This window comes from Amblyomma mixtum, chromosome 3, assembly GCF_055824585.1.
Source record: "Amblyomma mixtum isolate Tamu chromosome 3, ASM5582458v1, whole genome shotgun sequence".
NCBI classification, from domain to species: Eukaryota; Metazoa; Arthropoda; class Arachnida; order Ixodida; family Ixodidae; genus Amblyomma; species Amblyomma mixtum.
Genome location: NC_143014.1, coordinates 345,460,602 through 345,482,098, shown reverse-complemented (window position 1 = coordinate 345,482,098; position 21,497 = coordinate 345,460,602). Strand labels below are relative to the sequence as shown.

Below are 21,497 nucleotides of genomic sequence, written 5' to 3'. Positions count from 1 at the left end.
TAACTGGAGGCACTTTAACAACCTAGAAGAAATGCTGTGAATTACCACACTAAGAATCGTTACACTGGACAAATTGCCTAATGCGCACAATCAGTTAGTGAAACAGGCACGAAACGGAGCACCAGGTTTCTTGCATAGAATCCTGCAGTACTTGCAACGTACAAGCTTATGGGCATCTATATATGTACAGATGACAGGAGTACAGCAAGAAGCCAAACGAATTCGGCTTGATTGGGCTTGTACCCTTACAGAAATAGATTTATATTCAATAAAGAGACTACAGAGGTACACTGATTTCAACGCATCCCTGCTGCATTTTGACCGCATCGCCTAAACTTTCGAAGAGCTGAACGCTATTGAGCTTTAAGATGTATCGATTAATGCGCTAATACCTAAGTTTCGTGGCTTTGTATAGTTAATGCGCACGCATTTCCACTATCACTCATCCTCAAGTAGCCACTGTACGCGTTTGCAATAGTAAATGTGTCTGTAAAGCTCCGGAGTTTGCTTATAATCCTCTATAATACCCATACATGGCGAGCACTTTCTTGTAGCGGCCCATGTTTGTGTGCCTACATCCGATGGGGACACTTTTAATAAAAGCGCGCATTCACAAGGCGTGACTTGATCTCCTTAAAGCAAGCAAAAAAAGCGTAGACGTGCGCCTAGCCAAACGCACCAAGAGAGGGCGCCACACGTTTCTTGCCGATGCTGAGGATGCATGATGAATAGAAAAATAGCCAGGGAAAAATTCTGCCTCTTTCAAATCTAAAATACTTTACATCTATTAAAAGATGGGACATTTCGCTACCTAAAGCTCCTAGAGCAGTCCGGTATATTGTAAATCATGGCAGCGGTGAGTGATCAAGTGAGGACAAGTGGGGTTTTTTTCGCGACCTCGTCATAGGCATCATGCGACCATATCTCATCGCGCAGGGTAAACGCAATATTTAAGCCACAGTGATGAAACTTTATTAAAAGAAACTTTATGAGGTATTTAACCCCTCAGGGTCAGAGCTCGCTTGTAACTGTTATGCGTGACGAGATATTGATTTTTTATTTTTCATCGCCATTCAGTTACGCGCCGCCGCGCCGCCGGCTGTCGCGAGATGGCGCGACCGGTTTTCCGAGGCGCATGGGCCAGAATCCTGGGGATGACTTACTCCCCTGTTGCTGTTCTTGGTGGCTATTTATTACTAATAAAAATAAAAATGGAAGCAAAAGGCGTTGCGAGCCGCAGCATCTGCCATCGAAACTCGAAGCATCTGAGTTGCAGCTAGCGGGAATGAAAAGACAGGGAGAGGGAAAGAAAGGGGGGAACGATAGAAGAAAGGACAGGGGAAGGGCGGCAGTATACGCTATTGGTCTCCTCGATTTGGCTGCACTTTCTGCACCAGTTCAGGCGGTGCTGCACTCGCGTCCTCGATTTGCCAGTGCAGCTAGCGCCACCTGCACTTGGGCACTCGATTTGACGTAGTGCTGCACGAGTTCTCCCGAGTTCTGCTGCACTTTTGCACTAGCCGGCCGGCGAGTTCTCTTTTCGTGCAAGTAGTGCAAGGTGCTTGGCGCGCTCCGTAGCAGACGGCTCCGTGGCCATGCCGGCGTTGAGACCATGGTTGAGACGGCTGCATACCCGTGCTAGACTCGGAATCTGCACCGTGCCCTCACTAAACAGCTGAAATGATAGTGCGCGCACGTGCGTGTGTGTATGCGCGCGTGTGCGTGCGTGTCTGTGTACGTGCGTAAGCGACTGGCTGGCTGGTGACGATCGACCGTCCTGCGCCACTTTGCACAATGCAACGGAAAGGACGGTGTCAAATTCTTCACCCTTTTGGAATTAACAAATTTTTGAGCCACTCCACGAGATGCGCCACTTCGAAGAAATGCGCAGTGTTCAATAGAGCTAGCACAATCCCGCGCATATGTCAAACCACGCGACAAATGCTAACGCATGGCCGCAGCAGACGAACGTTTCGGCACTTTTGCACTCGATTTGTCCGCTGCACCGACAGCACTAGTGCCAGGCTACACTCGCGCTGCAAGAACTGGCACTGCCCTGGCACGGCACTTTTGTGAACTAGTGCAGAAAGTGCAGCCAAATCGAGGAGACCTTATGTACAAATACAGGGCATTGAAATAACCTTTCACCCTTGCCTTGTTACTTGACACAACGGCCACAGGGAGGCGCGCATCCTCGCCGCCCATTGGCTGTACATCAGTGACGCCCAATAGTTGTGGAGGAGAATCGCTGCCAAGCAGCCCACCATAGCCGCGTTTCGACTCGTTGAGAGCTGTACGTGATCTGCGACGGTGGAACGACTTCGTCAGCTTTTCGGTATGTGATTGTTTTCTACCAAAACGGTGCACTCCCATAAACGCTCCTTGCGCATTACGGGCACTAATTTGGCTTTTATATATTATTTTTTGTGTCCAGGCGTCGTAGTTAAATAGGATATCATTATTGCTTTATACGAACAGCACGAAGACGCGAGAAAAAAAAAGATACGCCCCTAATCTGCCAATGTAAACCGAGAGATAGTGGTAAATATGCCGAAATTTAAATTGGAATTTGTTCTCATTTGCTATTGGCATCAATAAGACTAACAGCTTCTTGGTTGTGCACTTATTTTGACAGTTTTATTTCCTGCCACCAAAAGGCAGAACGTGCGCTGTCTGTATTTTGGTGACGTATGCCACTGCAGGAAGACCGTGGACTGTGGTCAGCGAATCTGGTTCAATTTTTCTGTCGACTATCCGAGAATCCCGAGCTCAAAGAAGTAAATCTGCACTGTTTATTTTTAATACGTGAACGACCGTTTCATATGAGTCGCTAGTAAGGTGCCGGTTATAAAAACAACTAATTTTTTGTTGTCGCGCATTTTGTTCTTGTTCGTTTTCTAGAAGTTAGTGCTAAGTGCACGCGCCATTTTACTTCCTAGTGGGCGTTGGGCAAATAAGCCTGCATTCAGCGGGCCAGCGTGTTGTTTTGTGTTTTCGTAGGAATCCAAGCAATGTTAGGACAGCAGTGCTTCCACATGGGAACCGTTTAATACTGACTACGTTTCCCCGAAGACGTCACCACAATTTTCAGAACTATGCCAGCAGATAATGAACTACGGAGATAACATTTGCATTAGGCTGTATAAGTTTATCGCTGGCATTTTGTTGCTGGTTTTGTTTAGCTATTGTATCTAAAGGCGAGATTACGTCCAAGTGGGTTAAGAGTTTTAGCGTCAGGCTTCGGAAAGTGCTTCCCCACTGACTGGGGTCATCCGCTTTTTTTCCTTCCTGCCTTGCCTTGGTTCCGGGCGGTCTTGGAAACCAGGTCCCCTTTATTTTCTATCCACTGGCAGTCAGAAGATTTAGTGGCCGTGATTTTGCAAGAATCGTCTGCTGACTCAGTTGACTTGGCGTAATTGTTCGTTCGAGAAAAAAAAAAACAAGGCCTTTTTCAGAAACAGTTACAACTATTTACTTCGTTATTATGTTTAGCTGGTTTCCTCGGGCTATCAGAGAGATCTGTTCACATTGGCGTTAGCCGTGCACATATGTCTCAGTCGAGTCCGGAAACAATAGCGTTACTATATCTTTTAAAACAACTTGCACACAGGCTAGATGATTACGCTTTCAGAAAGCATAATAGCGGTGGTAACGGACAAAAACAGAAGAGAAGGGCACAGGACCGGCGCTAGCTTTTTGAAAACTTTACCATAATTCGGCCACTTGCGGTCGTAATTTTTTGTTCATATATCTCATCCTAGTCGTATTGCACGTTGGGATTACATAATCCGCTCCATTACCTCTGTGGTTAATGCAGTGGTCAACACGGAAGCATTGTATTAGCAGAATCCCAATAAATGTCATTTGTTATTGAGCACTGTGTTGCCTAGTTTTTTTAATATCCATGTATGTGCACAGTTGCGTTGTTTAGTTCGCATGCAAAACGAATTAGCCCAGCGGTTCGCGCCTTTATGCTACGCACGAGATGCCGTATTGCTATATGTCAGCCACCATGTATAAGTCAACAACGTTTTTTGCACATTCATAAGGCCTTGTTACATTTAGACGCCTCAGTAGTAAATATAACGCAGGCGCCAAGCGCGAAACATGTAGCAGCAACACAGAACCAGCTCTGTATGCATTTCTAGCCTTATTTTTGAAACATTTTAGCACGTTCTTCCACAAAACTTTTAAACGTTTGTCATTCTTGCAGTGTGATACACACGCGATTTGTGCCCAGCCCGATAGCAAGCCCATTTGAATTCGAAACTACAACAAGGGCGGGGGTTTTATCGCTCAACCCATATCAGCGTAGCAAGTAGATTTTACTATAATATTGCCTAAGTTTGCGTAGCACCTGGCGACAAGATGAATGCATCATGAGGACACATGCGTCATTATCTGTTCTGCACCTGCATTGTGAAAATGGATGCACCTTCTATTAACGGCTAACACCTTTCAGTGTCGTTTGCTGCGTTTGTTGTCGGCACTGTCATGCTGCAAAGAATTGTCAGATTTGCTGCCGTGATGCGGTTGTGCTCCATGTGGCCGCTGATACCCAAGACGCAGCCTTTTGACGTATTTTTGACTGCATTCTTTTTCACCATGCAGCATATCCTGGGCTCCGTAGGCATCTTGACCACACGCACAATGAAAGGCTAAGGCAACCTACGGCGACGATCACCTGCCCTTCCCGAGTGAAGAGCAGGCCGCGTGGCTGCCGTCTACAGAGCGAAATTCCAGTGGGCAAAGCCTTGTCGTGGGAGCTCGAGTCTTGTCAAGAACACGCAATGGACTTTTCGCACAAGAGCAAAGCCACCGCCGTGAGTGACGTCGAAGGCCCCAAGTCCACGACGGCCGCCCACATTCCCGAAGGCAGCAACATCACCCACCATTCTCCCGAAATGCTGTCCCCGGACTACTGCTTCCCTAAGCACACGGATACGAACGAACGGTCGCCAGGAGCGAAGCACCACCGCTTACAAAGCGGCGCCGAAGAGACGGGTGCTTCTGGCGCCGCTGGTGGAACATGGAGCGGCCCGGTGCAAAGCTCCGCGCTGGCTTCGCAAGTGGATCGCCACCTAAGGGGGCCGAGTGGACTGCCCCCGAGCTACGTGACCTCAGCCATCGTCAGTCTCCGGTCTCAGCAGCCGGCGTTTCCAGGGATGGAGCCACCGCGCCCGGTCGTTCCCCCGTCAACCGCCAGGACACCGGAGGCCTCACACCAGTAGCGGTCCCAGGGATTGTTTTTAGGGTGGGCGGACAAACTTCCGCATACAAAAGAAAGAAAAAATAGAAAGAACAATTTTTCATTGAGATATTATTTGTACAACAATTTTTGTGGGTTTTTTTGTTGAAAATAAATGGCGAACGATATAGATGTTATACCGTAACCCTTGCCTTGAATGTTAACGGTTACGCGACCAATATTCACCTCGATGCCAGGGGAAAACAGGTCGTCGGGTGAGATACCCCTCCACGGTGGGTCCAGCAAGGTCAAAGCACCTATCCGGGCATATCAAGGAAGAAGGGGCTTTATTCCGCCCTTCGTCCCCTCCGTCAAGGCGGCTGGCCGGCGCGCCTTGTGAAGCCAACAGAAGGGATGATACCCCCCGCTGGCGTCGCTGTGTCTCACGGTGGGATAGCTGGTAGTGGTTTACTTTGAAGAAAAAATAAAAAAGGTGAAGGAAAAGAATGTTGCCATCTAATATTTCAAGCACGCGAGCTGCAGCCGGCGGAGGTGAAGGAAAAGATAGCGCGGAGAGGTATAGAGGGGAATGATAGCAAGAAAGGACAGGGAAGAGCTTTGTCGCTATTTATGAAATAAAAAAGTAATCACGTTCGCGCCGCTCGTGCTCAAATGTCTAGGCTCTGTCCCGAAAGTAAGAGCGCGCGAGCGGCCACTGCGCACAATCATGTAGAGAAAACGACAAATTGTACGTAGCATCCTGTCTCGAACTAATCGCGCGCGCGATTATTTTCACGCGCGACAATTTTGACTGCCCGAGCGGCCGGTGTGGAGCACCCGGCCTCTGACCGTCCGCGGTAGCACCTACCGAGCGTTCATGTCACTCGTGCACTACCTGGCAAAGCAAACAGCAAGCGGGAAGTCAAGCCCGCCTGCCGGCCCATGGTGGAATAAGTACATGAATGTGTGACTCCCTTCCGCCCCGATGAGGTTATTGCTGGCCACCACAACCGCAGATGAATGGCACTGCCGCCGCCGCCGTTGTCGGCCCGTCGGCGCTAAGGCAAAACAACGATGGGGGCACGGTAGGACCCCGAAACCTCGACAATAGCTACGAATTTTACTCGCGTAACCTGTAGAAAATAGAATTGTATGAAATAAGACAGGCGCTGACATGGTGAACGTACAAATAGGGGACTATTTGACGCACCACAGACAAAAAGCTTTCCAATTCTACGTCAAAAATCACATCTCGCCCTGTGAGAGCCCGAAAACGGATGTTCGGGAAGATATGCAAGGGGTTTGGGGGGGGGGGGGGCGGCGACCCCCCCCCCCCCCTCCCCTCTTTAGGACCGCCACTGCCTCACAACCTGCACTCTCAGGCCCAGATCTCGTTCCTAGTCTCGAAAAAACACGGCAGAATTGCCGTTCCCGACGCTGGGGATCTCCAGGAATCTGTCCTTGTCTGAAGACCTACGCTACAAAGCGTTCAGGAGAACTTCATTTCGAATAGAGAAGAAGAATGGAGGAAATTTCAAAATGAACGAAAGAATAAGGCACGGACGCCGTACCCGAAGCCACCCGAGATGCCGACCCGGTCGTCCTTGTTCCCTGAGCACGACGCCATGGCATGGCGTCTCCAGAGCGGAACTCCACCGGTCAAATCCTCGACACAGGGTCGCAATGATAGCGCGCGCAGGTGATGGGCTTAAGTGTTCACCTACTGGTTCGCATCTCAATCGCACATTTGTATGCAGTTATTCCATCGTGTAGGGGGATTGCCTGCATTTGTTGCTTCTGCGAAACTAAGACATCTGCGCCGCCTATGTATATACGCCTGCTGTGTTGGGTATGTTGTCTGTTTCTTTGCTATGCGTATGAAATGTGCATCCAGCTACAGACTACCTGAGCCATGTATCAGTGAGCAGCCCTGCAACAACCAATCATGCTTCAGCTTTCATCGCTTTAGTTCTGTTATTTTTCTCGGAGACATTCGCATGCGAATAGGAGAGATGTACGAACGTGTTCCAATCTCGACGCACAGCCGCTAGTCAGGTAAGGTGTACAATGAACTTGTTTCGTCTTTTTGCTAAACTTTTTTATGTCTCTCTTTACCCACACTATGCGCCCCTTTCGAAAAAGCAGTACTATAAGAATACACTCACACACCGATTTTCTTTTGGAAGCTTTTCTATTGATTATTATTTAAGGCGTATGTTCTAAAGTTCTTATATTCCCACGTGTTTGTGCCATCGTGTATGCTTGATGTTTAAACCCACCGATTTCCCTTTCTATGCCCATTCATAACACAGCATACTTAGTGAACTTTAGAGAACTTGCACTTTATCATCGACTTGCTCCAGTGCTTTTAGGAAAATTTCGTTTCGTCCTCTATGCAGACACATTTTTCTAAAGAAATGCCATCCACCCTAGGCATCCTGCTTTTTTTCTTTTCGCTGAAATGAAGTGCCATCCTCTTTATTTTTACCCTTCGGTCGTTTCATTGTCGTCTCAGGCTCGTAACATGCGTTAGCATGCTGAGTGGATTGCAAATAAAAAGCAGACTAAAACAGATATCTAAAATGCTTTCCTTTCTACTGTGGCCCAATGGCATTGCCTGCAGTAAAAACAGTATTAACAGCAGGTCAGAGCTTAAAGTGGTCAAGAAGGAGGTTGCGCTGTTGCCAGCCTCGGCCACAAAGACTGCAAGGACCCGGAGAACTTGGAGCGCCGCAGGAAGAACAATGAATCTGCCAGGAAGTCCTGGGCTGCCAAGAAGGCCAGTGTAGTGTCCAGGGCGAACCTTCTCGTCGAGTTGGCAATTGATAACACAAGGCTAAGCTCAGAGATTAACAAAGTCAAGGACGATAACAAGAAGGTCAGGTCGGCGCTTAAAGAGGTCAAGGAGGAGGCTGCTGTCATGCAAACCGCAGCCACATGTAATCGTACGTAGGTACTGAGTTCTGACAAGGGCTTTTCCTTTTTCTTACCCCTACCCACTGCAGATTAAGGCGGGGACATGATTAAACCAAATAATTATGCCGTTTAATGACCCCTTCTCTTCCTTCCCCAAGTCCCTGACTTCAGAGATCGAAGTGAAATATACGACGGGGTACCCAAAAGAAACCGGACTAATTTTTTGAATCGGCACAGCTTCTCTGGTACCGCGTTTTGCCGCTAGGAGTGCATAGAACGAACATTCCAGAGTCAGTAAGCCGAGTGCCGTCGCTGAAAAAGGTCAGACTAGTTTAGGTAGAGTTTTAGAGTGACGACTGTTTTGTGTGAGTGTCGTTTTTGCAATGGCTGATTTTCGAGAGCAGCGTGCGCCGGTGAAATTCTGATTTTTTCTCAAAAAAAGTGTAACGGAAACGCTTGAAATATTCAGAAAGACGTTCAAGGACGATGCTATGGGGACAACGCAAGTGTTCCTGAATTAAATCCTGAATCAAAGCAACAGTCATGCCAATGGAAAACATCAAATTCACCTCGCCTCAAGAAAGCTCGTCAGGTGAAACCAAACCTCAAAACAATGCTGATTTGTTTTTTCGACGTGAGAAGATTCGTCCATTCAGACTTTGTTCCGCAGGATCAGAAAGTTAAAGAGGCTTTCTGCTTGGATGTATTGAAAAGATTGGGTAACACTGTTCGATGGAAGCGACCTGATTTGTGGCAGACGGGTGACTGGTTTTTCCACCATGGCAATGCCCCTGCTCACACAGGCCTGTCTCTACGACAAATTCGGACCAAAAATGGCATGACCTCAGTTTCTCAACCCTCATACTCACCCTACCTTGCCACGTGCTACTTTCTTTGTTTCGTAGAATGAAAAGACAGGTGAATGGAAAGCGTTCCGCTGATGTTGCTGAGGTGAAGAAAAAAACGACGGAGGGACTGTCAAGCGTCACAAAAGATGAATTTAAACAATGTTTTAAAAAATGGAATGAAAGATTCGACAAACGTATCATTGTAAGTGGAGAGTACTTTGAAGGATATTGAAGGTCTGTGCTAAAAATGTGCACAAATAAGTTCAAACAAAAATAAGTCCGGTTTCTTTTGGGTACCCCCTCGTACAGCACACTGCACTTGCAATAGACGGTATTTTACGCCCATCTGGGCCGTTTTACCTGTCTTGTAGCACTTGTGTATTTTTATGGCCTTTAGTAGGTCTTGTATAACGCTCGTTTCTTTGAGATATATGCAAAAATGACTAGTGTTTTTTCACATTCCCACTTCTCCGCCTATAGTCACTCAGTTGTACAGTCATGTATACATTTGAACTTTGCTAATGTCACGCCTGCTTGAAGCCTGACGACAGTTTAGCCTAATCACCTTCAAATTGGGACAGGGAAAGTAGCGCACTAGGCAGAAAAGAAATAAAAAATGGGAGAATGTAGCCTCTGTAGTTGTCGATTTTTGTTTTGTTTGGTTGAAACCGTGTTATCGTTTCCTGTTTTTAGAACTATGGCGTTGTTTATTTGTCGTGTCCATGGCTTGCAATAAACAAGCTGGAATGAACAATCCGGTTTTTGTTCTGTCAGCATTCCTTGACGTCTCGGGTGCCTGCTTTTTTCTGCTCTATACTTTGCCCGTAGAGAAATTAGGTAGATTCCAAATCAATAGAGTATTAATATCACTGTTTTGTTTGCAACTTGTTTCCTTCGAATTCTAAAAGTTTAGCATACATGATCACATCGCATAATTTGTCGCTGTCCGGTAAATAATTCATAACTGAATTCCTTCTCTCAGGCGGTCCCCGTTTCCAAGTCCAACCAGTGGCTGTGATGTTACCCCCTCACGTAACCTGAGCTCAACACCGACGCCAGGGCCTCTGGTCGACTGTTGAAACCGTAAGAGCACGAAAGATTTAAAAAAAAATGGAGGGCACACATCAGCTCTGCCTGAACTGTATGGCGAGATAGCTGGAATTGGTTAATGCCCATGTATGCAGAATTGCTCATCCTCTACTTGACATTCATGCATCCCTAGGAGACCTCACATCACTTCTCGCGCAATAGTGCAGCCTTTAAGAATTCCGACGCTGCCCAGCGATGGCAGGTGCTGCCATCGGTGAGACTTGTGAGATGCCATCGTTGCTCTTCGCGAGCGCCCTCTATCGATGAATCATTAACTTAACTGCCACCTGCCACGGTAAGCAGTTTCCTCACCATTCAGTGGGCAAGTTGTAATGGTGCCGCAAGATTTACTTCACCTCGGGGGCCCACCTTCCTGCTACGTTGCTTCTCTGGAGATTGTTCGTGATTTTTCACTCAGGGTAAACGACATCGAGACGAGTTTTTCAACGAATTAGCATTAAAATTCAATTATGTATTATTTGTCCAGTATAGTCAAATTCCTGGCGACAATTTACCTATACTAACGTCTTGAGCAATATTTATCAAAGCCACGATATACTTTTATTTATTTATTCAAGTTACCCCTCAAGGCCCTCCAGAAGAGGCTATTACATAAGCGGGGGGGGGGGGTACAATCATATCAGTAATCGCGATACATTTTAAGAAATAAGTGTAGCAAAAAACGTTAATTAAAACATAAGGCATAACACAAAGGAAAAATTAACACTAAAAAAAACAGCAAGCTTTAACATATTTCCGTCACAGCGAGGAAGCTCTTGGAATTCTTTATTCTCAGTTTCTGTGGCGATGACTGATGGCAAACTATTCGATTCCGTGATTGTATGGGGAATGAATGAATTGGCGTAAGACGACGAATGACAGTTTACGCGTGTAACTTTGAAAGAATCATCACGGCGTGGAAAGATGGCATCAGGTGACAGAAACAAATCACTGCGAAGGGATGAGTGGTGATAAGTCTTATTGAAAAGGCTTAAGAGAGCAAGTTTAGGGCGATGTGACAAGTCTTCCAGTTCGGCACGTTTTTTTAATGCTTAAACGCTTGTGAAGGGTGAGTAGTCTGAAAATATGAAGCGAAGAGCACGGTCCTGCAAGGATTCAACGTAACGTAGGCTTGAACAGGGTCCCAAATGGCCGCAGCATATTCTATTTTAGGGCGTATTAGAGTTATATAAGCAAGTTTTTTTAACGTGTATAGGGCGTATCTGAGGTTACGTTTAAGAAAACCAAGTGAGCGGTTAGCAGATGCTAGGGTGAGGTCGATATGGTGGTGCCATGTTAGGTCAAACTGAAGATGCACCCTAAGGTACTTTTATGTAGATGTTAGTTCCACAGTATTGTCATTTAGAATATAAGTGGTTGGAATGCGAGCTGTACGACGACTGAAAGATAATAGTTAGATTTAGAAACGTTTACTGTCCTTAACCATGTTGAGCACCAAGAGCTTACTGCGTTCAGGTCAGATAGTAGGGATTGGCGGCCACTGTCTCTCACTGTCTTCCTTCCTTCCTTCCTTCCTTCCTTCCTTCCTTCCTTCCTTCCTTCCTTCCTTCCTTCCTTCCTTCCTTCCATCCATCCATCCATCCATCCATCCATCCATCCATCCATCCATCCATCCATCCATCCATCCGTCCGTCCGTCCGTCCGTCCGTCCGTCCGTCCGTCCGTCCGTCCGTCCGTCCGTCCGTCCGTCCGTCCGTCCGTCCATCCATCCATCCATCCATCCATCCATCCATCCATCCATCCATCCATCCATCCATCCATCCATCCATCCATCCATCCATCCATCCATCCATCCATCCGTCCGTCCGTCCGTCCGTCCGTCCGTCCGTCCGTCCGTCCGTCCATCCGTCCATCCATCCATCCATCCATCCATCCATCCATCCATCCATCCATCCATCCATCCATCCATCCATCCATCCATCCATCCATCCATCCATCCATCCATCCATCCATCCATCCATCCATCCATCCATCCATCCATCCATCCATCCATCCATCCATCCATCCATCCGTCCATCCGTCCATCCGTCCGTCCGTCCGTCCGTCCGTCCGTCCGTCCGTCCGTCCGTCCGTCCGTCCGTCCGTCCATTCGTTCATCCATCAATCCATCTGGGGCTTGCGATACAAGCCTCCATTGCCATACTTGGTAAAAGTGCTGTGCACGCATACAGTAAAAATACGCATGTACCGAATGAAATTTAAGGTCCTGACCGAGTTTTCATATTAACATGACTGTTTTTTTTTCATTGCAACTGAGACAAAGAAATGGATACAGAAAGGAAGGGTGGCAGTAAAGGGTCGGTTTTCGAAGACCGATCGGTGCCGTTTCTCCTTTTAGAAATGGATTGTTTTTTAATCTTGTTCTTAATCGAAAATTCTCCCGCATTGTTGTTCAGACATTTGCCTGTCAATTTTCTAGTACGCTTTCTCCATTTTGTGTCGACATTCCTCATGTACAAGTAACTCAAAACTTTCCTCGCCCTCTGTTTTTCCCTCAACTCAATCTCTGCTCAAATTCTATCTGGCGACCACCTTCTCTGCTCTCAAATAATGCCTATCCCATGTCACCTTGTATCCCCTGATTTGGTGTATCCCCAAAGCAAGTCTGCCTACCCTCGCTGCTAATACTAATCAGTGGTATCATTAATTAATTTGCGATGCCCTCTATCGGATGCGTCACGAACGACAGCCGAAGATTTCTACGTGTTATCACTTATAGAGTCAGCTCACCTATTCCACACCATGTTGACAACTTTCGACTGCAACCCTGTTTAAGAGTTGCGGCTCTAACTGAATTATTTTCGCGGTTCCACAAAGCGGAGGCATCAGGAGACGGACGACTACTCTGGCAGCGTGGGCAGCGTGGACGACCTCGATCTCGGTGGTGACACACCGGATACCGGCAGGGCCTCTTCCGGCCGGCAGCTGTGGTGCGTCTTCGAGCCCGGCCGTGGAGGCTACTCGCTGCGCGACGTGCCGGCATCGCTGTGCGCCGTGGTGATCTACTGCTGCGGCCACCTGACGGCGCGCGGCGTACTCTACCGGCGAGCCGAGGACGAAGGCCCCGACGGGCTAGACTCCTTCGCGTCCCTGCGACGCCGGCATCTGAGTCTGCCGCTGTACGCGCTCTTGGGCGACGGCGTCCAGACCACGGCGGTCTTCTGCAACCAGGTGGGTGGGTCTTCGTGTTGCGTCTCGTTTATTGAAGCTATGGCTGTGTGTTTCACTCCCTGTGGTGCAGAGCGAGGCCGTCAAATGTTCGTTACTTTTCGTCGAAGGAGGATATATGCGATCAGCTTTATTTGAAACCAGAACTGTAAGGTCTCGTGGAAACGAGCACTTGCACCGCTGGGGCCCGTTGGAAGTCTTCCAGGTCCGAGTGAAAGCAGCATCCCAAAAAAAACGGACCGAGTGTGGGAAAATCGAAGAGGTGTTGGCAGTGTTACGTGTACAGACCAGATCGCACTCGTCCAGAGTCGAGTTAATTACTGTCCACAGCGCTCGAGCGGTGATGAGGAAATTAGGCAAACATTCTAAAACAGGTACACTGCAAACCGAAAAACTCCCAAAAAGGAGTAAATGGCTCATCGCGTAGCGCACTCCCGAAAATGGGTTTTGATACTCCTCAGAATAGGAGTATATCGTCTACTCCTCTGTTTGAAGGGGTACTTTCGGAGTGCTGGAAGGAGTGAAGTGTTACCGCTCTCTAGACGGGAGTTTATTTAGGAGTAAATTTGCGATCACAAAGGAGTTAGCATGGCAATTAACAGAAGTATTATATACTCCTTTGCAGCTACTTTTGTAGTACATTTCAGGAGTACGTGCCTGTTCCTGTTAAGCAGTTTTGACAGGAAATTTTTTTAGCAATTTCCCTTACTATAAGTTAACATTCATGATGCCCAGACGAGTTTATTATTTCACTTGATGAGGAAGCCAAGTATTCCTATGGAAGGCTCATTTTAAAGCCTTCCCAGGATAAATGCGTCGATGAAATTGCAGTGATTTATTTCAAACAATATTTTATTGTGTACAAAACATTTGAACCAAGTGTTCGGCAGCTTGCTTTCGATGGTTACAGAGAACCAATGCCTTGGTCCCTGTAGAAAAGAAGAAGAGTGCCTTAACCCGCGCTGTCTTTGGGTGCAGAGTTGAAATATCCCAAGGAATAAAAATAGAGATGCCACACTTGAAAGCAAGGAGGGAACCTTGAAATGCTTTGCTGTCAACATACGGGCATGTCATGCTATCGCTGGTTAAAAGGCACGACGTCAAAGGAGGCTCCTTCTGAAAGAAAGATTAGAAAAAAAAGTGCATCAGAGGAATTACACCTCTAAGCTTGAAGTATGATGTGCTTCAAGTGTAGAAGTCAAGTTTCCAAAGCAGTTCAGAGTGCAGTTTTCAATAAAGTAGGTGTTGTTGAAGTTTAAACGTTTCTCGTGACAAAAGATTAGCTAGTAGAACATAGTAGGTAATCAACTAGCTATAATACATATGTGTACCCTTTCGCATGACAGCGGCTAAACGCGTTTTTCAGGGAATCAAAAATTCCAGAGAGCCGCTTTCGTAAACGTTAAGGCAATACGGCGAATGGGAAGCAGCGTCGATGGGGAACATTTTTCCCGTAAAGAATAAAACTAAAAAAATAAAATGATCTTACTGAGACCCTTGCGCATTCGCGCTGCCTTTTTCTGCGTTCCGGCACTGCAAGAAGGATTGCGATATAATTTTCTTTTTCACTTGTCAGAAGGTTCCCCACACGTGCCAGGCACCATATCAGGACAAATTATTGAAATCAGAACATGTAAACAAAAGACTGCATGTGAGCTTCCACTGCTTGTATGCAAAGCGCTATTTCCTTGATGGGAGAGCCCGCAGCCGTGCATTTTGAGGGCGTCGTCATTCTGTGTACAGGCACGGCCGCTTGATACAAAGCGCAAAGCGTGGTACAGGTCAAAGGCAGGGCAAGGGTGACTAACGTAGCAGGCACTGTTAGGAATAGAAAGCTACCACCAGACCCACCCTTCCGCCGCCACCTGTCTTCTGTTATGCTTTGCCCTCACATTCGTTGCCAGAATTCAAAAGAAAACATTCTACACAGGTCTATCTGGCTGGGAAAGGAATTTAAGTAGGAAAGAACGCCAACCAAAAAAAAGCGAAAAAAAAAAAACACGACGGAACCTTCTTGGTTCTTACCAGGTGTGACTGCGAGCAAGTCACAACGCGTTTTTTAAGCCTTCGATTAGTCATCCGCCGGGTCACTGCTCGTAGACAGTTGATGCAAGAGGGGGGTAGGGTTTCTAGGGAGAGTATAACATTTCCTTGCGTCTGCTGAATGCGCCGTGACTCAAGTAAGAGCGTCCTGCGCGGGTGCGGCTCAGTGTCCAGCACAAGAGTTCCCTTGAAGTCAGTCTTGTCAACCCGCGCTTCGTTCCTTATTTATTTGTTTGACATCCGCTTTGTGCTGCTTCAATTTTTCGGGGATGTGCTTGGTTTCGCCAATGTACTATGTCCATCTCGAGCAGGGGATCTTGTATTCTAGCGTATGCTTTATTTTTTTTTTCTTTCGCTACCTTCCCGGGATCAGCAGTCCGAACCGGAACGCTTGCCTCCACGAGTTTCACATAATGGAATGTGTTCGGAAACTGCACGCGAAGAGGAAACTTCTTTTCACATTTTTCAAATGCGAATAGCTTTCAAGATACCACATTTTGGAACCAGACGCCTAACGATCCAGAAAGGCAACGCTCAGTATGGTTGCCACCTCATGTCCGCTGCCGACAATCGCTGCTACGGTAAGACGCCAACAACTCGGAAAATGTAACAATTTAGGCAATCTGCCTGAGCGCTAAGGCTTCGCCATGTCCTGTGCTATGACTGAAAAGAAAAAAATCGCTTGCATTCTTTGCATAACAAGGCCCTCTTAAAACACAGGAAAGGAAGCAACACATTAGGGCAGGCAATGTTTTGTTCTCAGCACTGTTCGTAATAACGTGACAAAAATTTCCGGACCCCAAGGCTGTGCATTTTCACCTGCTCATTGCCTGTACAGCTTTTCCATATTCATGGGGCGTGAACGCATGGAGAAAATTTGGTCCCTAGAAGAATTGACCCTACTTCCAGTCGTACATATTAACGTAAACAGCCACGACTGCAGTGCCACACTCTTTTTCAGCCGCATGCAACAACAAATTTCTAGAGGCTTACTTAATGACCTCTGTGTGAGCTGGCTCCTCCGGACGACGATGAAGCCTTTCGTCTCCGTGCACCCGGGGTTCACAGCAAGCCTTCGCACACTGAAAAGGGAGCGGCGTTAAGTGCATGCGCGTATGTGGCATCAAAGGAGAGTTTAAGACTGCTTACCGCTATACACGACGATGATAATCCGGTCTTTTGTATTCTTGCTGTAATACAGCGAAAGAACGAGGGGCCGTCGGTGTCGAGAAAACTGATGCGTCACACACACACCGCCATGTCGGCGCGGCGAAACGGCAGCAGCCAACACTTGTATGCTGCGTAGACAATGAACGACCAGCCGCTGCTTCTGCACATATTGCTGGCTTGAGTGAGACGTTCATTGCAGCATCTTGCTGCTAAGGTCGATGATGTCCAGTCTCTTATGTCCCAACAAGCGCTCGAAAAGGAGCGGGCGGCAAGCTGGCGGCTGCGGGCAGGTCGACGCGTCACACACCGCCATGTTGGTTCGACTGAGCTAGGCTGGCTAAGCCTCTCGTGGACTGCCGTCGTAGGCGATGCAACACCAAGCGTTCTCCGAACACACTGGAGACTTCACAGGAACTGTCTGTGCAGAGCACACTGCTGCGCAAGGCTGCGACGATCCGGTGTCTTGTAACATGACAAACGGGCTTGAAGCAGAAAAAGCAGAAGCGAGCAGGCAGCGACGAGCGAGCAGGCGTCGTCACCTGCAAGTGCAGCGAACCGGCAGCTGCCACTAGGCGGCGGGCAGACACTAAGGAGTGCATAAAGGGTCTGAAGGAGTATTGAAGCCGATATACTCCTGCTTGGAAAAGTAGTAAAATCATGTGAATACTTTATTTTACTCCTCCATTTCGCGACAGCGGTAAAAAAGCAGGATTTCCTCATTTTTACTACTTAAAGTCGATTGCGAAATTTTCAATAAGGAGTTTAAAAGCGGACACAAGCTATTTATACTCCTATTTGGGCTTATTTGAGTTTGCAGTGTATATTGACTTTCACTCATAATCCTTGCGCTCGAGCGTTGCCGAATACGCAAGCGAACCGCACAGGCCCAAGCGCCTTGGCCAATAGCAGAGCAGCGTGTGACCTTGTTTAACTTATTTTGCTCCGCAGCACAACGCTCAAGCGTTCTAGACAGCTGCGATCGGGTCTGTATACAGAATATGTCCTCAATCGATCTACCCTCACTCTGGACAGATAGCTAGGGTAGTGACCCGCTTCACGCCGTCAGAGTTGCGGAGCATTATAGTCTGTAGGTCTCAGAATAATATGGACACACCGCTGCAAGTTGGTCCAGATATTTTCCTCAATAAAGGTTGATATATGTGGGGCGAATAAGAGCTGCTACCTGACGGCATAGACATTTAGACTGAATAAAGACGTCGCAAGGGTGTTTGTGGAATATAGGGTTCACGACGAAGAACAACGGTTCACGCGATCGCACGACATACCCTAAACATGTAAACGCACCAAGGGGTATGTACTAACAAGCGAGCCGGCGAGAGAAACTTTCACTCCCACTGAGCGACCGGTTTTACTGCCAGCAGAAATCGGGTCTATACCGATCGCGCTCGCCTCGCCCCGGCCGGGTTTTGCGTCGGGAAGAGCTGGAGCCGTCATGTATGGCGGACTTCGCTCTCTCTTGACGCCGAACGCTTTTTATGTGGGCGTTGCATTACAGTGATGCATTACGGAATGCAGTGGAACTGTCTTGTCGCTTTCTGTTGCATCAGTGCAAACGATCTGACGCAGGTGCGCGGCTCCACCCCGAACGAACTCAGCTCTCTGGCCGGCAAGTGGCTACACTCGAAGCATATGGACGTGCTGCTCTTCTTCTACCGGTCGCACCGTAAATCCACAGCCAAGGACGCCGAGTTCTTTGCGCACATGGGGCGCATGCGTGACGACCTGGGCCGGATAGGCCTGGTCGTGTCAGCCGTGGTCTTCTTTTACAAGGAGCAGCCCTACGGCCCGCTGTCCCCCAGCAGGTCTGTCCATCACCCCTTTCTTCTTCTATTCTGCCATAGGTTCCGTAGTGCAGTGATAAGCGAGATTACAAGCTTGGCCCCAAATTGGTTGAGCAGCTGGGACTATGCAAGGCTACTGTATCTGTGAGGCTTTTGATAGCATGGATGTTATTGCTACCGACACACCCGTGTAGTGACGATGTGTATGTGCAGTGCTTACACACTAGTCGGACACGGCCATGCTGTCCAGACTGTACTAATAAGACAAGACGTGTTTTTTACTATAAAGTTTATCTATAAAGATCCCTCACTGAGACACGCGCACTCGGCAGGGACAATAGAGGGCCCTGCGAAGGTACCGGCGCAAGCCCTCCAAAGGGCGCACCTCCATTGCAAGCTTGGGATTACCTTTCATCTCTCACTCGCTGCAAACTTTTGATAGAATAGCGTTCATGCTAGCAGCCTGCAACGGAAGATTTAAACGCTGAAATGAAAAGGTACTCGAACAACTGCCATTTGAATGGACACTGTCTTCAGTAGGTGTAGGTTTGCTCTAGCCCCACTAGCCGAGCTATCGCTACGCTCCCGGGCCCTGTGATGGTGGCGGTGGCATTCGTAATGACGATTAGTATGACGGAGGGATCAGAGTTTAAAAGTAAAGGGTGGGAGGCAGTCGTTTGAAAATGGGACGGAACGTATTAGTACAGTCGCTCAGGGTGAACGCCTGAACCACGCCGTGAGGACATTGATTAAGAAAGAGGAGTGGATGGCGTGGTTAAGTCATTCAAGCCCTGCTACACGATATAAGGTATAAGGTTCACACACAATGATTCCCGGCGTGGCCGCGGGGGGGAGCATCGCACTGTCGCTGGTGCAGGACATCGTGGTTCTACGCACGCACGACTTGACGCCTACACCGGAGGGAGCGGCCTCCTGTCCGATGCCACGGCGCGACGCGGGCGCCGTGCATGTCGCGGCTGCTGGCCGACCTCCGGGAGACGATGCCTGGCTTCGAGCGGTCAATGACACCCCGACTGCTCTTCAGCGTCACCTTCAAGGCGGCCAGCTACTTCCTCAACAGCTCGGGCTCTTTCCACGTGGGTCCCCCTCTCTCTCGATAATGATATGCTAGAGAGGAGAGCACATGACAAAGCTGATTTTGACCTGTTCAAAAACCAGCTTTTTGTCATGCGCGCTCATATGTCGTTACAACCAACCTTCCTGCTAGTGAATTCTGACCCGAAAGACGCTGGTTCGATCCCGGCCACGATGGCCGAATTTCGATGAAGGCGAAATTCTAGAAGCCTCTGTGCTGTGCGATGTCAGTGGACGTTAAAGAACCCCCGATGGTCGAAATTTCCGGAGCCTTTCACTACGGCGTCCCTCATAGCCTGAGTTGCTTCGGGACGTTAAACCCCAATAAGCCAAGTGAACCAAATCCTGCGAGTAAATTTCAAGAATCGCTTCCATGGGCTTCACTATAACTGGCGCCATCTGTCGGCAGCTGATAACAAACAGCGCGTAGCTGTCTTGATGACATTCACTGGTCACTGACCATGGACCAGTGAATCTCATCAAACCATGATTCCTGTACCAGAAGGTATGCCGTCGAACACTCGACTTCAGCGCGTAACTGAATGCGTCCACGCATGCTTTCGCGTCGCACCGCAGCAGAATTGTCTGAGGCTCAACAGTACAAACTTAAGAGGTTTTCAGTTCGAATATTTACTGCCAATGGGCTGCAATTAAATGGAGCCCTATGCGGTCTCTGTAAAAAATTCTCGCTTTGGACTTGGACGACTAAAACCCGGTCTTGCCACTTATTTTTGAAGCGCTAACACAAAATATTTACGGCTGTTCCACATAGTTCAACCTTAGCTGGTAGGACTACTACCCCAGGCAGGCTGTGGTTGCGGGTTAACACCCCGGAACAGGACGGATTTTTCTTCAACCGCGAAGTTTCGAAGAAAGCTACCTAGCTTCCCTTCCAGTTATATGACGGCGCTCAAGAGGATGCTGACGATACTGTTATCTACTCTTTACTGATACGCACCTTTTCCTAGAAAACAAAGAACAGTTCAGCAATCTCACTCTTTAAATATAAATTACATTCAAGCGTCATGGCAACGGTGGAATGCAGGCATGATACAGGGTACGTGGCGTTTAACGCCCTAATACAGCATGTGCGCAGGAAGGTGACCCCGCGGTCAAAATGGCGACCGACTCGAACTACTGGCAGATGTGCGAGATGACAGCCAACATGGGCTACAGGCATCACTACTCGCGCCACGGCGACTGTCACGTGGTGCACAAGGACCGCTTCTGGCAGGCTGGCTTCGGACCGAACTCTTCGCGACTGTTCGACGCCACGCGCCATTTCGCCGGCGTCGTACTCTTCGCAATGCACGCCGACGACGCCAGGGGTCGCTGCGGAGAGCAGCACGGCCCGAGCAATCATGTGCGGTGGTCTCTTGACCAGTTTGTTGCGTCCCCTGCAACCACTCGAAAGGGCTAACGACGGCGCTGATTTGTGACACTTGAGACATAACTGAGACTGCTTATTTTATTCCTCGACTGCTCATGTGCAAACCAGTGGAACCAGTGGCACCAGTGGATGTTCAAACGGGAGCTATTGGTTGCAGAACATCCATGCTTGTAAAGGCCGACCCACATGGAGCGAACAGACGCTGCCAATTTCATACGGCGCGGCGGGACGCCGACGCGCGTTCGCCGTGCTGCACCACATAGGGCGAAAAACAGGCGACCGCCGCCAGACAGCAGCCGTCTTGATACTGTAAACAAACCGACTCTCCTCGTAAGCCTAGAAGTGGGAGAACTCTGACTCTAAATAAAAAAATAAACCAAATTTATCGCTTATACGTTTTCTTGTAGGCAAGCTGAGACGAAGCGAAAGACCGGCGCTCCATTTACGGCCAGTAAACGCACTGAAAAACGCAGCAACAACCAGAATTCAGTCCAAAGCGAGGGGTCCGGCTTCGAAGGGCGCCGCCATGTTTGTCGCCGCGCGGCGGAAATCGGGCGGAAGCTAGATGCGGGAGCAGAGAGCCCTCATTGGTCCGCGCTGAGCTCGCATTCGCCGCTCCCGGTGAGCGGCTGACCGCCAGGCGAACGTATCTAGCTAGCACTGCTAGCTAGCATCGCCGGCGGCCACGCGGCCGCTGCCGGGCGGCCGTTCGCAGGTTTTTCGCGAGAAAATCGCTCCATGTGGGTCGCGCTTAAGGGGGTAGATCT

At 48.5% G+C, this 21,497-nt stretch overlaps 1 long non-coding RNA gene and 1 pseudogene across 1 annotated transcript; one reads left to right on the top strand and one right to left on the bottom strand.

Annotated features, from left to right (window-relative positions):
• Positions 1-6,774: 6,774 nt before the first annotated feature.
• Positions 6,775-20,760, top strand: LOC149356227 (uncharacterized; annotated as a pseudogene).
• Positions 14,070-17,132, bottom strand: LOC149356228 (uncharacterized). The gene is made up of 3 exons (XR_016289803.1): positions 16,423-17,132; positions 16,267-16,355; positions 14,070-14,346 (listed from the first exon to the last, which is right to left on the bottom strand). It is a non-coding gene; the product is annotated as an uncharacterized LOC149356228 (long non-coding RNA).
• Positions 20,761-21,497: the final 737 nt, after the last annotated feature.